This window comes from Tauraco erythrolophus, chromosome 15, assembly GCF_009769465.1.
Source record: "Tauraco erythrolophus isolate bTauEry1 chromosome 15, bTauEry1.pri, whole genome shotgun sequence".
NCBI classification, from domain to species: Eukaryota; Metazoa; Chordata; class Aves; order Musophagiformes; family Musophagidae; genus Tauraco; species Tauraco erythrolophus.
The window spans coordinates 10,408,180-10,423,166 of record NC_141479.1 but is presented as its reverse complement, the minus strand read 5'-3'; positions in this window follow the sequence as shown (position 1 = coordinate 10,423,166).

Here is a 14,987-nt window from a genome sequence, read left to right as displayed (position 1 = left end):
ACATCTGAGTCCCTTTTCTAAAAGACTTTTCCTGTGCAGAACTGCTAGTTTTCTCTATTGAAATCTTTCAATGTAATTAAACTGATTGCTGAAAAAGACATCATTCTTCTTTTAACAAGGCAATTTACATATTCAATAACTTTAGACTTGCTTGCTGAAAGACAGTTTGAAAGTTTATTTGTATGTTCTTTCACTCAAATGTTTTGAGATTCTCTCATCTTGTTTCTGTTAACATGCCAATAAATTAAATCAAAATATAAGGCAGTTTCTGTATTTTTCTTATTTAGCAGTTAAGAGTACAGTGAAGGCCTTGATTTGAACATCAGCATCTTAAAGGTATTTCATCATTGATTTCAATGGCTTTTGGCCCCAAGAAAGCATCAGGTGGTGGTTGGTTTGTTTTTCCCCCTCCATAGCAATCTAAATAGAATGAATGTGCAATAAGAATAATCAAGACACTGTAATTTAATACTTGGTAGGAATAAACAATACTCAAAGCAACATTAAATTTTAACAATCACCAAAGATCTATTTTGGACTTGTACCTAAAGTTTTATTTTTAAACATTGACTTTAACTTGATTTCTTGTAAATAGTTTTATTAAATGCCAACAGGTACATTTCCTGTCACCAGGAAACCTTGACTTCTAGTTGTAGGCTAAGATATGCAGTAGTACCGTAATGGGGTATCCTTTTATCTTTTTATGCCATTTCTGCAGATCTTCTAATCATTTTTGTGCTTATTATGCACAATTTAGTTCTTCCTTGGTTTGCAAATGAGCCACAAAAAGAGATTGATTTTTACAGATGTTTGCTATTCAATATTGGTTGATAAATGTTTTAAATGTGGTGTCGAGCTCGTAATTAAGGGTTTACATTCTGTAGACCAAAACTTTTTAGCTTAAAACATTTATTAGCGAATACATACCGCAACTGCTCGTAGGTGTACTGCTATTGGTAACTTCCTATGTATGCGTTGATCACTGAGCTCAAGTTACTATTTCTGCTTTCCTAGTTCCTTGAGTGAAAGACTTACATGCAGGAGGAAGGTCTGTGTAAGCTATTTGCTTGTTACAGGAGATTGAACTTTACTGCAGATATGTTTTCTCATCCATATGGATGACTTGCAAGAGAAGTGACATGGGCATGGTTTTTGATTTTCATTTTGAGTGTTCCTGCTAGTTTTATCCTTTGGTATAGGAGTAACAGAAGACTTGTGCTTCAGCTCATGAAATTAAAAGAGATTTAAGTGGAGTAAAGGATTCTTCATAGCCCTTGGCTATGTGACCACCTAGAAATGCTTCCTGAATGCGAGATCAAATCATATGAAATCAGTCACGTGAAATCTTCCAGTGAAAACATATCAAGTTGAAAGTCAGATACTAATAAATTTTAACAGAAAATGGATAAAAGAGGTTATATCCAAGGAATTGAACGAATGCCACCAAGGAGTCACTCGCAATTTTTGAAGTTCTTGCAACAAAACGAGAGGGCAGAAATGATAACTACAGAATTCCATTTTCCTCTCTGTTTTACTTGCCTGACCCCTAGTTAGCTATGTCTTCCTGAAAAGAACAAAACTCAGAATTTCACACCCATTTAACACCAAGTTAAGTATCACTTAACCCCTTGGTACTGACCAAATGTATCCCCATTAAGCAGAGTTTTTGTTAGTACCATCCCAATTAAACAGCAGTCACAGCTATTCACTAACATTATACCAAATTAGTTTCCTGGGAGGTATCTTAATAAAGCAACCATCCCAATTAAGCCTGTCCTCATTAGATGGAGGATACAGTATTACTATTTTATTGTAATTGAAGAAAGGCTCACGGTCCCATTTCATATAGTTTAGCTACAGAATTATTAATAAACAACAGTCCCAACTAATATATTAGTGCTGACTCAGAATATAATAACATTGACCTATTACATATGGCATTTGCATGTAATCAGTGGCTTGCTATAGTTTTCTGAGCCACTGGAAAACAGAAGGATTTTGTCTTCTTGTGATGTCCTTGTTCTTCTTTGTTGACATCATCACATTTAGTCTGTACAAAAGAAGTGTTGAAAACACAGAAATTGCTGACTTAGGCTCCTTGGAGCTTTTGGAGGTGATGACTGTGATAAGCTGGAAATCTTTTGAGCTTATGGTGTTTGCAGTTTCCCAAACGTATTTCAGATACTTTGCTAGCTCTAATTTTTAGCTTTAGCTCCAGTTGTTTTCTAATACAATCCTGAAAGGGTGAATTTAGACAATCTCATCTTGGCCATTTTGAGCACATATGCTAGAACTAAGTCTTTTTGGCTCAGCTGTAGCTTGAATCTAATGAAAATGACAGATAATGCAGAGCGCTGTGTGCCTGCCAAAAAAGAGGATATTTCCCATGAGATAGCACCTGGTGATGCAGAAATAGACACTATAGATTTGTGATTGGCTGGTACTTACCAGTATTCATATCTAGTCAGTATTATCAACCACACAAGATCACATCTTGGATAATAACAGCAACAATGGCATGCATAAAAAATTACTGCAGCAAAAAAGGGAAAAAAATAGATCAATTATGTCAATTATATGGTAGCACTTTTTTTCCCCTCACAGTTTCAACACTGAGAAAAGGTGGCATCTATCTCTGATCTAATTATTCACATGCTTATTCGTTTTTTTTCTTTCACTTTTCTCTTTTTTTCACACATAAAGAATCTTCCCTTTAAAAAACCAGTGTAGAATCAAACGTGCATGCATTCTGTATGTGACTTACATTTTAGCAGCTGAATAGTTGGCTACTTGAAAATAAAAAAGCATAAAAAGATTCTTGTGTTGGCTTTCTCTAAAGGGATATATATTGAGATGACCTTACCTGAGAGCAAAAATGCCATCAGCCAGAAAACTGCCATAAATTAAACTGCTATTTAAGCCCCAATTCTAGTAAAAGGGTCCAAATTTCCAAGGTGCCCCTAATGGGTCTCTGTTCGATGATAATAGAGCTTTTCTCTGAGGGAGTACAGTCACAAAAAAAAAAAAAAAAAAATCACAAACACAATGTCAAAGGAAAAATCAGCCTCTTTTTATTAGGAACTGTTGTATGCAAACTCCAGCCAGTTAGGGAAACTACAGCTCTGCTGAATTTAGCTTACCTAAGGTGAGATAATGAACAAGGTGAGTCTGAAAAAGAAATACAAAATCATTAAGCAAATCTGTAAATTTTATAATGAATCATTTCAATTAGATTCAGGCAGTAGCAGATGTTAACTCATTTTGGCACGCCCAAGCTTTGAGGTTCTTAGGCTGAATTACTCTTTTTTTTTTTTTTTTTTTTGTGGAAACTTGATGAATCTCACATTTAGAACTGTGCATGAAAAAAATATGTTATGTAAAAACAGAGCAAATGGGCCCTTCATTTGCTGATTAATGGGTCAAGCCTCTCTTCTTATATCACGAGGGGGTTTTAATGTGAGAAAGTGATAATAGGTTCACAGAGACAACAAGCTGGGGCTTAACGCTGCTGGTGAACCCAACAGTATTTCTGTGTTTTTTCTTGAGCTTTCCTTACGGTAGCCCAGCTGTGCCACGGAGGAACAGGCATTCCTATACATGACACAGTCTTCATGTATTTGCAAGCGAGGTAAAATATTTGCTGTTTTCAATGGATTTGTAGGGCAGCTGCTGGACGGTTGCATTCATGTGGTATGCTGAGAGTTTTTTCTGTTAATATAAAAGAAGGATCAAATGAAATGTCCACCTACATTTGCACAGTTTTTAATGTTCGTATTTTAAAAGTCCTTGTATTAACCTAAACGGAGACTGTGCTACTACACAGGATTTAAGTCTTCTCTCGTATCACTTTGCTTTCTGCCTAGACCACCTGAATGGTCTAAGCCGTCTGATATCTGTCTTGCTCGCTCTTAACCTTGTCTGCTATCATGAGAAGGATAGTGTTTGGTTTACACTGAGCAGCTAAGCAGATGTCTCCGTGATGGCACTGTCTGCCTTTGTACTGGAAGGGAATTTCTGCTGGCTCATAGCGCTTCCTGAAAGAGCTGTCTCTTTAAGGAGTTATCTCATATTTTCAGAAATTGACTGTGAAAATTCTAAGTAATGGTGTGACATGATCACACTCACTTTCCGTAGTTAATCCTTCACTAGGGGTCAGGCGCTTTCCCTGCTCAATGAGTCATTTGATTGTCATCTACCTTGCACAAAAAAACTACGAAGCCCCAAGCACTGTCTGGTAAGGATGACAGGCAGTCACAGTGCTGAGCTCTGTGCAGGAATAACTGAGTTAGAAAAAAGCTGCTGGCACTGTAATAAAGCGTTTAATGGACAGACAGCCTCTTTTACCTTCCTTGGGGTAACACTAAATCCCTTTTTATTGTAGTTTGCACAGATGTTAGTGAGTTATCCATTTCTCTAATCATACTAGAAGTTGGCACATCCATCTTAAGTAAGAAGACCAGCCCACTCTGTTTTTGAGAGTCCTTTTTCTAATAAACTTGTGTCAGTTTCAGGTCAGTTTCACCAATACAAATAAAATTCAAGCAAATAAAAAGTATATTGTCTCATGATGAGATGTATGTAATTATGTCCCTTAGGTCAGTTTAAATTTACAGAGGGAGTTACACTGTGTATAACCCTTACTGCAATCTAGATTTTCCTCCTGCTTTAAAAAATAAAACAAAACCACCGCAATATTTAGCCAATATATTGTAGTTATGTGGTATTCTCAGTTTTGGAGCTGCATGCTCTATAGGATTCATTTTACTTTGCAATTATTTGTATATAAATGCATCATTGTGTTCTGCGAACAATATCTCCTCTCCTCCCTCCGATAAATCTTTGTGAATGGAATCCACTTGTTTTGTTTATTTCCTCTACAAAGTGATGCTAACTGGCTCAGTAAATGCAGAATATTTATATTTGTTTCCATTCTTTTGCATGGTGCTAAAGCAATTGCATTCTCTTGTTGAAGACTTTATTTCCCTTCAAGTGGTTATTCCTAAATGCAACACTTTTATTAATGAAAAGAAATAAAAGCTTTGGTTTCGGGCTGAGTGAGGAGAGAGAAAAACCCACAGCTTAGATCGTACACGACAAGGTGCTACATGCTTCAACTTCTAGCATGCTTACAAAGGTCAGCTAAAGTTCAGGAAAGGATAAATGATTGCTACTTTGAGGGGGTCCATGGTAAGCCTTGTTCTTTTTTGCACTGAGTTGATGGGTTCACAGCGGTAGCTGAATTTTGATAGATTGGCAGACACTGAAAGGAAATGCTAAATCTGCCACAGGGACTCTAACTAACTTCATTTTCTAGGGGCAAAGGGTAAAAGACAAGGGGTACTGTTCAAGGGCAGGACATCATATGACCTGGTCAACAAAGCTACCAGTGTTGTTTGTTTGGATCCTTGCCTTGTTGTACCTGGCTTCTTAACAAAAGGCCTTACCAGCAGGGTGGGCTATCAAAATAAACATTAAAGGTTCAGGGGTTGATGCTAGTCCTTTGTGTATGTAAATTTACTGCTCTCTAGGGTCTCACTGTAAGTGAGAAGGCCAGTCTCTGTTGTGTTTCCTGGTAAAATACTTTTAATAAATAAATCAAAGGCTATGGAACATTAACTATTTCTCACCAAAATGGAGAAAGTATGCAGTTATTTTTTTTAAACAGTTCTCATACTTGGCTATAAAACAGAAAACCTCTCTCAGCTTCCAAATACCTAGGGCAAGTTACACTGACAATCTGCGAAACAAAAACCTAACCTCCCAGGTTGGCTGTTGAGTTTTACACTGAGCTGATGTGCTGAATGTATCTGACTTTTTATACACGCCTTGAAATAGATGAAACAATTGATTAAGTTGAAGGCTACGTTTTGGTAAGGTCAGTTTTACGATGGGCTGTGTACAATCTAGGCACATTTGACATCCGGTCAGTACACACAATTGTAAAGACTTTATTCACAAGCTGGGTAATTGTGCACACAAATGCTTAATTACGTGCTTCTGTCCGGGTCATTAAGCTGGTTGTATACACAGTTGTGAAAACTGTATGTTTCTACTTTTTTCTTCTTTTTAATCTTAAGTTTCCTTTGTGATCTCCTAAAATGTTCTAGAATAAATGAAAGAATTTGTGCTTTGAGATAATGGGGAGTTTGAAATGTTTGCAAGGGAATCTGAAACCATGTGAAACCAGCTAACGGTTCAGATTTCATCAGAAACTCAAAACGCATCAGTGATTCCCCAGGTTTACAAACCATATGGTGAACCTGAGTCTAACTTTCAATGACCACAGTCTGATTTATAGTTTTCCATGGCAATTGGTCAAAACCTGTGATTTTTCCCAGGCTTCAAAAGAAATTAGACAACCTTAAGTGATTTGACTGAGAGTTGGGTTTAGTCTAAAGTCACAACGGAAGTCAGAAGTTGACTGGAGGTTGTTATTTCCATAGCTTCTAAACTGCCTGATCGTGTTATCAGTAAACTAACATTGAAATTGGCTGCTTTACTGGCCAAATATTATTAAAACTGTTGGCTTCATCTCTTTATCTTCTAAGACCACTTGGGGAAGAACAGAAAAATCTCATTTTGATTTTTTTCGTGGTGGTGATGAACAAGAGCAGAGGTCACATGACCTCCAGGAATCAACCTCTGGACCAGTACAGGTTAATTTAGCTTTGTTTCCATTTCTGGGAACTGGACAGCATGCGTTGCAGGGATTTGATTTTTTGTTTGTTTTTTGTTTCCTGACAAGGAGTAGGTCCCAAAGCACTTTACCTCACCCGAAACAGATCTGAGAGAGCTTACTTCAAGTACCACACCCATTTTGAGTTAAGCAACCCAAGTCAGGACACACAAGAGACAGCATCTGTTTATTGGGATAAATAAGAGCTGGAGAGGATTGGAAGGTGACTCAGATTGAGTTCTACAAGGAGGATGTAAATGACTCCACAAGGCTTGAAAGCAGGTTGCTTTTTTTTCCTATTTCTTCCCAAAAGGAGCTGCTCTTTTTTTTTTCTTTAGCTTTAGTGATATGTTATGTATAATACTGGAGCCAAACACCATACCTAAATGAAACAGCAAAAATGACTTTACTCAGCTGTGCCTCCTTATATGCTGCAGGTTGAATTTCTGCTCAAGCTAGTGATTTTAATGAATTTTAGATGGAAATTTTAAATAAATTATATAGGGGGAATTTCAGAGGTTATTCTAATTTGGTGTATTTTGGTTTATTTTAATTTAAAATTCAGAAACTGAGATGGAGTTGAATTGAACAAGCCTTTTGTGCAGCCACTTCAGCAGCTGTATTTGCAAAGGTTGTTGATGTATTTGTTTGATTTCTGTACCATTGAAATGCACTATGATCTCCTGTCTCAGTTTTATTTTTTTGATCAGGTGGGCACATCAAGATTGTCATATTTAATTGAAACATTTTGTGGATAGGATATAAGCCCTGTCATGTGCAGTGTAATCAGATGTTATAATCTTCTATCATTACAAAATCAGCCTCCTTTAGTGAAAAGTACAATAAATAAGTCATAGGTAGCACTCTGGATTCATCAAAGGCAATGGGTAATTCTGTACAGCTGAATTCTTCATGATGTTGTAGCTTAAGGTGTGGTCTTGAAAGATCGTTGTTTTGCAGTATCGTGGAACGCGTTTTCACATCTGTTTCTCCCCAACATAGGAGCATCTTTCTTTTGATGAATACATCAGCGGTTAATCAGATGTCTTTGGGGAGGTGTACGTAGTCTTTCTCCAGGCAGATGTGAGGAAGGTCTGCCTGGATTGTGAGCTGACTAAGAGCTGTGTGAATGTGAGCAGTGTTGAATTCAAGTTAAGGTAGATTGTTCAGGATTGTTGCTGTGCCTGTCTCCTCCTTGCAGCCTCTACGCAAGAAAGGAGTGCATGGGAGTGGACTGGGACTTGCAAAATACCATGCAGACCTATCTTTAAAGAAGTGGTCAAGCCTCTAAATCACCAGCAATTCAGTTATTGCTGTAAGGACAAACATCGCTATAGGAGCAACGCAGGGATGGCTGTGACCTTCAAAGCCTGCTGGAGAAATTCTGTCTGTAAGTGGTCAACCCTTAGGACCCAAGAATAGGTATTATTGTGTCTTAAGGTGAACCAGAGAGTCATGCAAGGGGAGCATGCAGATTGCAGACCCCCCAGTATATAGACCAAACCACGGAGCTGCTGGCGCCTTCTCCTCAAGATGTACTCAGTGATACTGAATCTCTTTTTCCTTATGTTCTCCATTCCTGCTTGTCCTGAGATTTTCCTTCAAATTTCTTTTCTCTGAGGGCCAGAGAGGAAAGGAGCTGCTGCTTGATAGCATGGCAATCTTTTAGTTTATTTAGCTCATCTTTTAAACTATCATTCTGGTTTCAGCAGCTCCCCAATAAGCATCACTTGCAAACCAGTGAATTTTGTCTTATCCTCAGAATTTTGTAGACAATCTCAAGGCACTGAGCTTGATATTGCTAAAAGCAGCAGCGTTTTTAGTATAAAGAAACAGATGTTTGGCTCCAGAACATGGGCACCACCTTCTAAGAAAGGTACTTCCCTGAACACAGATCGAAAGGTCAGGGTGTCTCTCCTTGCTTCCAGTGAACTGATGGACAAGCATATCCTGAGGCAGTCACATTTTTTGATTCTATTATACCTGGAGTATTTGTTCATTCCAAGAAGATTTAGTACTGAATTGTGTGACTCTGATAAGCTCAGACAACATGAAGGGTCTTGTGTTTGCTGGAAGAACAAATATAAAATATACAGACTTTGATAGCAATATGAATCCAACAGGAGAAAAAGACATAACTGTTTCAGCCAGTTCAGAGGCAGGAATGTAATTGCTGTAATTCCCACATTTCCATTGTTACTCTGCAACCACTCAAAACTCGAGGGGGCACCCTTAGGAATGTGGGAGTCCAAAATGTGGATGTCAATTATGCATGCTTAAGTCAAATAAGTAGCTTGTCCCTGACCTCACTTTGAGCTAGCCTTGCTTAGAAACAAAACTCCTGCAAAACAGGAAAGTTCTTGCAAACAGGAATAATCTTCATAATCTTGACCTTCCCACTAACTCAGCTGCTATTTTATGGGTGTAAGAGTGAGCATCTGCCTTGACTTTTTTTTTCTTTCTTATTTTTTATTTGAAGGGAGGAATATTTATTTGAAAATAGAGACCCTCATTGCTCTTCATGGTGTAGGACACTATGAAATCTTTAACTGATCTTGAATCTATCTTTTAAAATGTGATCTTAACAGAGAGAAGCAACAACCTGATTGGACCAATGGATTGGGCTGCCATCATATTATCACTGCAGATTTTCAGGCACAGCATTGGAGAAAACAGTAAATCAAAGAGTCAGCTGAAAATAGATATGACGTACTGTTAGTGAGTTCTAATTCTCTGCATCACAGACATTTTTGAGAGTTTTGAGTAGTAACTGAGGACCATATCCACATTCCCACTCAGGAAATCTAGTCTAAAATTGCTGATTATTTGGGTGCCCGAGCTTATCCATTGCAGTAAGAGCAAAATGTACAAAACACAGCATGGGAACAGATGAATTGATTGAACAGATTGAATCATTATTTTATTATTGCTTACTTAATAGGTGGTTCTTTTGAATCATCTTGTATTTAAATGCATTACAATTATAATTTCCTTGGGTACTCACAGTCAACCTGATATCCCTTTTGATTGTTCTATTGCAAACACTAGAAACATCTTCCTTACAAAAGGCTCTTGACTACATTTAATCTAGACTTCCTACTCAGGGTATTGATGGTCTCAAGACATTAAAATACATTCAGAAGTCGGCGTTCAAGTAGGTTTTGAGCATCATTTTCCAGCTCATCATAAGCTGTATTTTTATTCTCTGCCCACACTATTTCCTCTAATTCAAGAGAGGCCTTTGAGTAAGGTTTGGAAATAGCTTAGGCAATCTTGAGGTCCATTGTTTGAGGACTCTGACCTCAGTTTTTGACCTAGTGAGCCCACTGCTATCTATCGCTAGTAAATTCTGTTCTCCCTAACAGAAAAAAAAAATGGCTAAGAATTCCTTCCTTGCATTACTGCCAGAGGAGAGACTTCTGTACAAATTGACTTGTATCCACAAAAATGTGTGGTAATAGTATGCACTGTTCAAAATATTTTAAATGAACTTGTTCTTACAAAGAAATAAGTTATGAAGTTAACTTTTACGTGTGTGTGAATAATTAAACTATTGTCACTGCTCTAAATTATCATCTATTGTTAACTTACATCATTAAATCTTGCTTCTTTGCTAAAGAATAATGAAAAATACACTTAATTAACAGTTATTGCAAGCTTGAGGCCATTGATAACGCAGTTCTCAGACTGAATTTCACAACTGTGTTTGGTACTTGTCTTGAAATTGCTGCTTTATTCTAAAGCCCTGCACAGTGATGTGGGCATAACAAATTTTGTATCACAAGAACGAACTCCCTTAGTAAATTATGTCACTGTTGGTTAAGATTAGGTTGCTACAAGCAAACAACTCGAGTGTTATTTATTTTTTTTTTCCAGTGCAGAGGGTGGAGTTATAGTTTGAGCCTGCTGTTTTAGTTGCTTTTAGCAAATTTATGAAAGGTTTTTGCTGTGTGCCAAATCTGACAAAATCCCACCCCCTTTGCCTCGCAGCTTCACTGTGCCAATCTATTAGAAGATTTTGGGGGGGTTTGTAACAGTTCCCTGAGGAAAGTGTCTCTGGTTAATTTCCTTGTTGTTTCGATTACAGAGGTGATAGGGTTTTTTTCCTTGGATATTGTTAAAGAGGCTTGCCAGCACTGTAAAGAATGTGCTGCATTCTTCAGATGAAATAAGGCCAATCAGTGGAATAATGAGGAAAGTAATATCTCCCTAGAGAGTCTGATTGGGTTTTCATCAAATCAGCCAACCTTTTCCAGTCATTTACACCAACGTTCACTCCATGCAGGGTGTTATGCTGTCTCAGATTCTTTCCTCCTTTTAAATCCCTTGTGATTATTACTGATAACTAAATAATTGGGATGAAGCAAATTTATGTATATTGTATATGTTCTCCTTTTTAAAATTAATTATTTTGCTCTTATTTTTTCACATATATTTTAAATGACTCTTCTACCCTGGAAGCTATTCCAAAGAACAGAGGGATATGCAAGAGCTGGAAGATTTATTCCTTTGTGACACTGAATGTCCTTTTATTTTTAATATGTGGGGTAGTCTCCCCTGAATGGAAGGTTACCTACTGCTAAGACTAAAATCCCATGACAAGATGCCCAATTCTTGTTGTTAATTAGAGCTTGACACATTTATTTTTATTTATTCATTAATTTGCCTTTCCAAGATAAACCTCTAAAATGAGCCATTTAATTTATTGGGGAGCGAGGAGAACAATAGTTACCATGATCTTCCTTTATTTCATGTTCTTTTCTCTGTCAAGAGTGTAGCATTAAATGCATGAGGAACATCTAAGTACTGAAACAGAAACACACTCTCACTAACACAGAATTCAAACTAAGAAAACAGTCATTTCAGGTTTGTACAAAGCTTATGTAGGTGGTTTCTTGCTGTACCTACGTACATCAATAATTTGTTCTGAAAAAGACAAGGATTACAGTGTTGGGCCAGCTCCTCCCATGGTGTAAACCAGCTCGGTTGTACTGACACCAGTAGCTGTGCTGACTTACGCTTTCTGAGCGTTTCACCCATCGTAAGTTCCTTCAGGTACACAGAAACACATGGCAAATTATTGGCTCACCAGGGCTACTGTTCATACATCACTAACTAGTCCTTTCCTATGAATCCAGGAGTTTTTGGTCATTGAATGAGAAATAAGCAGGAGCACAACGGATGCAGGATTCTGCAGAGCTGTGCTATTTAAGTGCATTTGCAGACTAAATGTTGCAGTCAGCCTCTGGCTGGCAGCTGCATACATGGTTATGCAGTACCTAAAATAAGGGTTTTTTTTATTTTCCTTCTGTGCTGGCTAGTGCCCCGTTCTGAAGCACAGACGAAAAGAAAGCTGGTATCCTGTCCAAGTTATCTTCCTTCTATGGCTGAGAGATTCAAAGACAGTGTAGCTTTGTTATGCACAAACACATTTATGGCATCTTTGACAAGCTTCTGGACCACATCAGGCATGATCTGATTACGTCACTAAAATTAATGTGATCTTTGGATGTTTTACACAACAATCTGGGAGACATTTATTTCCTGCAGTTGGGGGGGATATGTTTAGCATGTGAAAGTTTTCAAAATTAACTGAGTTCCATTCACACCAGTCCTCCCACACTGCTCAGCAAATGATTCAAAGCCTTCAGCGTGATTTCATCTGTGCAGACTCTAATCCACTTACTTAATGAAATACATAATTAACATATTATAATTGCAGTAAAGATGGTTTTGACAGAAATCATTTCCCGTATCTAATACCGTGGTAATTTAATCTGTTCCCCACTCCCTAACACGACCCTCCGTGATTAAGTTTCATAAGAATTTTTTTGATTGATTGATTCATCTGACGTGCCTGGGCCCTGCTAAAGGAGTGTCTGTCAGTTTACAGAGCCACGTGATGTTGTGGCAGATGGTTGTGGAGAGGCTCTTTGCGCTGTCTCCCTGTGTGGTCTTTTTTTTTTTTTTCCCCCCCCAAATGCCCTGATAATCCAAATACAGCAACCCTGATCCACTAAATCGCTACATGTTTTTATATGCTGTCTTTTGGTTGTGTGCATAGTTATTAAACTAGGGAAGGCAGGATGTGTTAAACTAGGAGGTCTAAATCCTAATGCTGTCATTCACTTCCACAACAAAACAACCCACACAGATAGTTTTTATTTGATTTTTCTTTCTGTTTGTTTTCAACACAATCTCTCTAGTCTGTCATTCACTCTCAGGCAGTTACTTGAGTTAAAAGGGCCAGCAAGCCAAGTTATACAGACCTTCTCAGCTAAATATCACTTGTTACCTGCAGGAATATATGGGGAACATTATCAACCACTGGCTTTTCAAGTCAGACTCAAACGGCTGCTCTCTTGATATGGGTCATGACTCATGAGATAATATCCAGCAAAAGGTCTGTGGCAAATGACAACTTCCTTTTCATAGACTGAAACCCTACAATTTTTTTTAGTGCTGTCAGTCTCCAGGAAACTGTGTCCTAGTGACACTGTGAAAAAAACCTTATCCCAAGGTGGAGGGATGCTGGATGTCTTCCACTGAGACAAACCAAACCATTTGGCAACATAAAGCATCCTCCTCTCACCTTCATTCCTGCCCCTTACACCGCCCTGTGCTCTAATATACCTTCTTCCATCTCTGGTTTGCTTCTCTTATAGTAGGAGTTCAACCCATCCTGCTGGTCCCTGTCCTGTGTTTTCCTCTCTGTCAGTGGCTCGCATGCACCTAGCCAGTTCTCCGGCAGCTCTGGTGAAAAGCAAATAGCTGTTTGTGCTTTGGACAGGCAGCAGAAAGACAAAGACTTGCCACTGTCAAGGCAGCCAGTCTTTGTTAGAGCTCAGATTAGAGCTGCTTGCTCTAATCAGATGCTCAACTTGCAAAAACAAACCATCCTGTTGCAGGTTTGGGCATTGGCATGTGTGGATTTCGCTGTCCATAGCCAGGAGGTTCCCCGACACTCTGAAAAGGGCCAGTGGCAACATTTTCTCTTTGTGGCTTGCTCTGGTTCACAAAATAGTCTGCAGAATAAGGTAATATAATACGTGAGAGGACATGTGGCTAAAAGGTAGGTGTTTGAGTCTTCTTCGGGGGCCAGACAGGTTGATTTGTGTGAGCTGGTTTGCCCCTGAGACAAGTTGTGTATGGATTTTAAGAGCTTCTGTTTTGGAAGAGGGCAGATTAGGGTTGCTTAAACCCTTTAAAGTCCCTTGATTGTCCAGATGTTTAAAAGCCTGTGGTGCTGTCTCATGAAGCGAGACAGCACCACAGTGAGATAAGAGCAGTGGGAGCTCAAGCCTCTCTTCACAGCACAAGATGTACCAGCACTGCCATCCAAGTGATGAGGCAATCTCTTAGGATCACATTTTGCTTTGTAGCTGTATCAGTTTGCAACACCGGTTGGTGCCAGGTGGTATGGTACTAAGAGCAGTATTGCAAGCCAGTAGCTAGTCTGGTAGTGTGTAGAATCCCAAGATTAGTGGTTTATAGCTTGTAAGAGCCGAGGTATACTGCAGGCACAGGGACCATGGTCAGCTTCTGTGTGCTGTCATGCCCCAGCTGCTGGAAATGTTTTGAGTAGCAGTCCCTTGACTCTGTTGGTCAAAAGGTGGATGAATGTGGTGAAGTTGTGAACAATGAACAAATCTGTGCTTCCTGTCATCCTGAGTCTTAATTTTTTGCTTTCCCATAACTGCAAATAGTCTCAAAGGGTCTGGTGGGCAACGTTGCTTATGTGCCATTGGGCAGAGACCTTGGTCTTACAAATTCGCCGGACACAGTTGCAAATTGCAGCGTTTATTCTGTTTTACACTTGGAATGTGCAAGTGAGTGTATTCACTGACGAGTGTAGAGGCAGTAGAAAATAACAGAAGGTAATTTACTGCTTGTCTTTGCTTTGTTTTGTTATTGCACTTGATAATAAGTCAAAGGTGACTCAGGCTTCAGCCTCTGTGATGGTCGTAATGCACCAAAGGGACTGGAGGTAGAGCTGACCCACCTGTCTCGCTGCCCCGTGTCCTTCTGAACATTAGATCTTGGGCAAGTGCTTCTGACAGAAGCCTCCATTCATGGAAGGCTCAGTCTTCTTCCTAGTAGGAGGACACATGAATCATCTTTGATGATATGACGCTGCGTTTAGTTGTGTCATCTTTCATAAACCGAGTGAGTACCAGTGCTTGACAACATACTTGGTTTGTGTTGTTTTTGTTAGATGATGCAACATGTATTCATTCATTTCATCAGCATTTTTAACACTAATAGGGATTTAGGTGTCTAATTTCTGTTGAGGAATTGATGCATTAGCTAT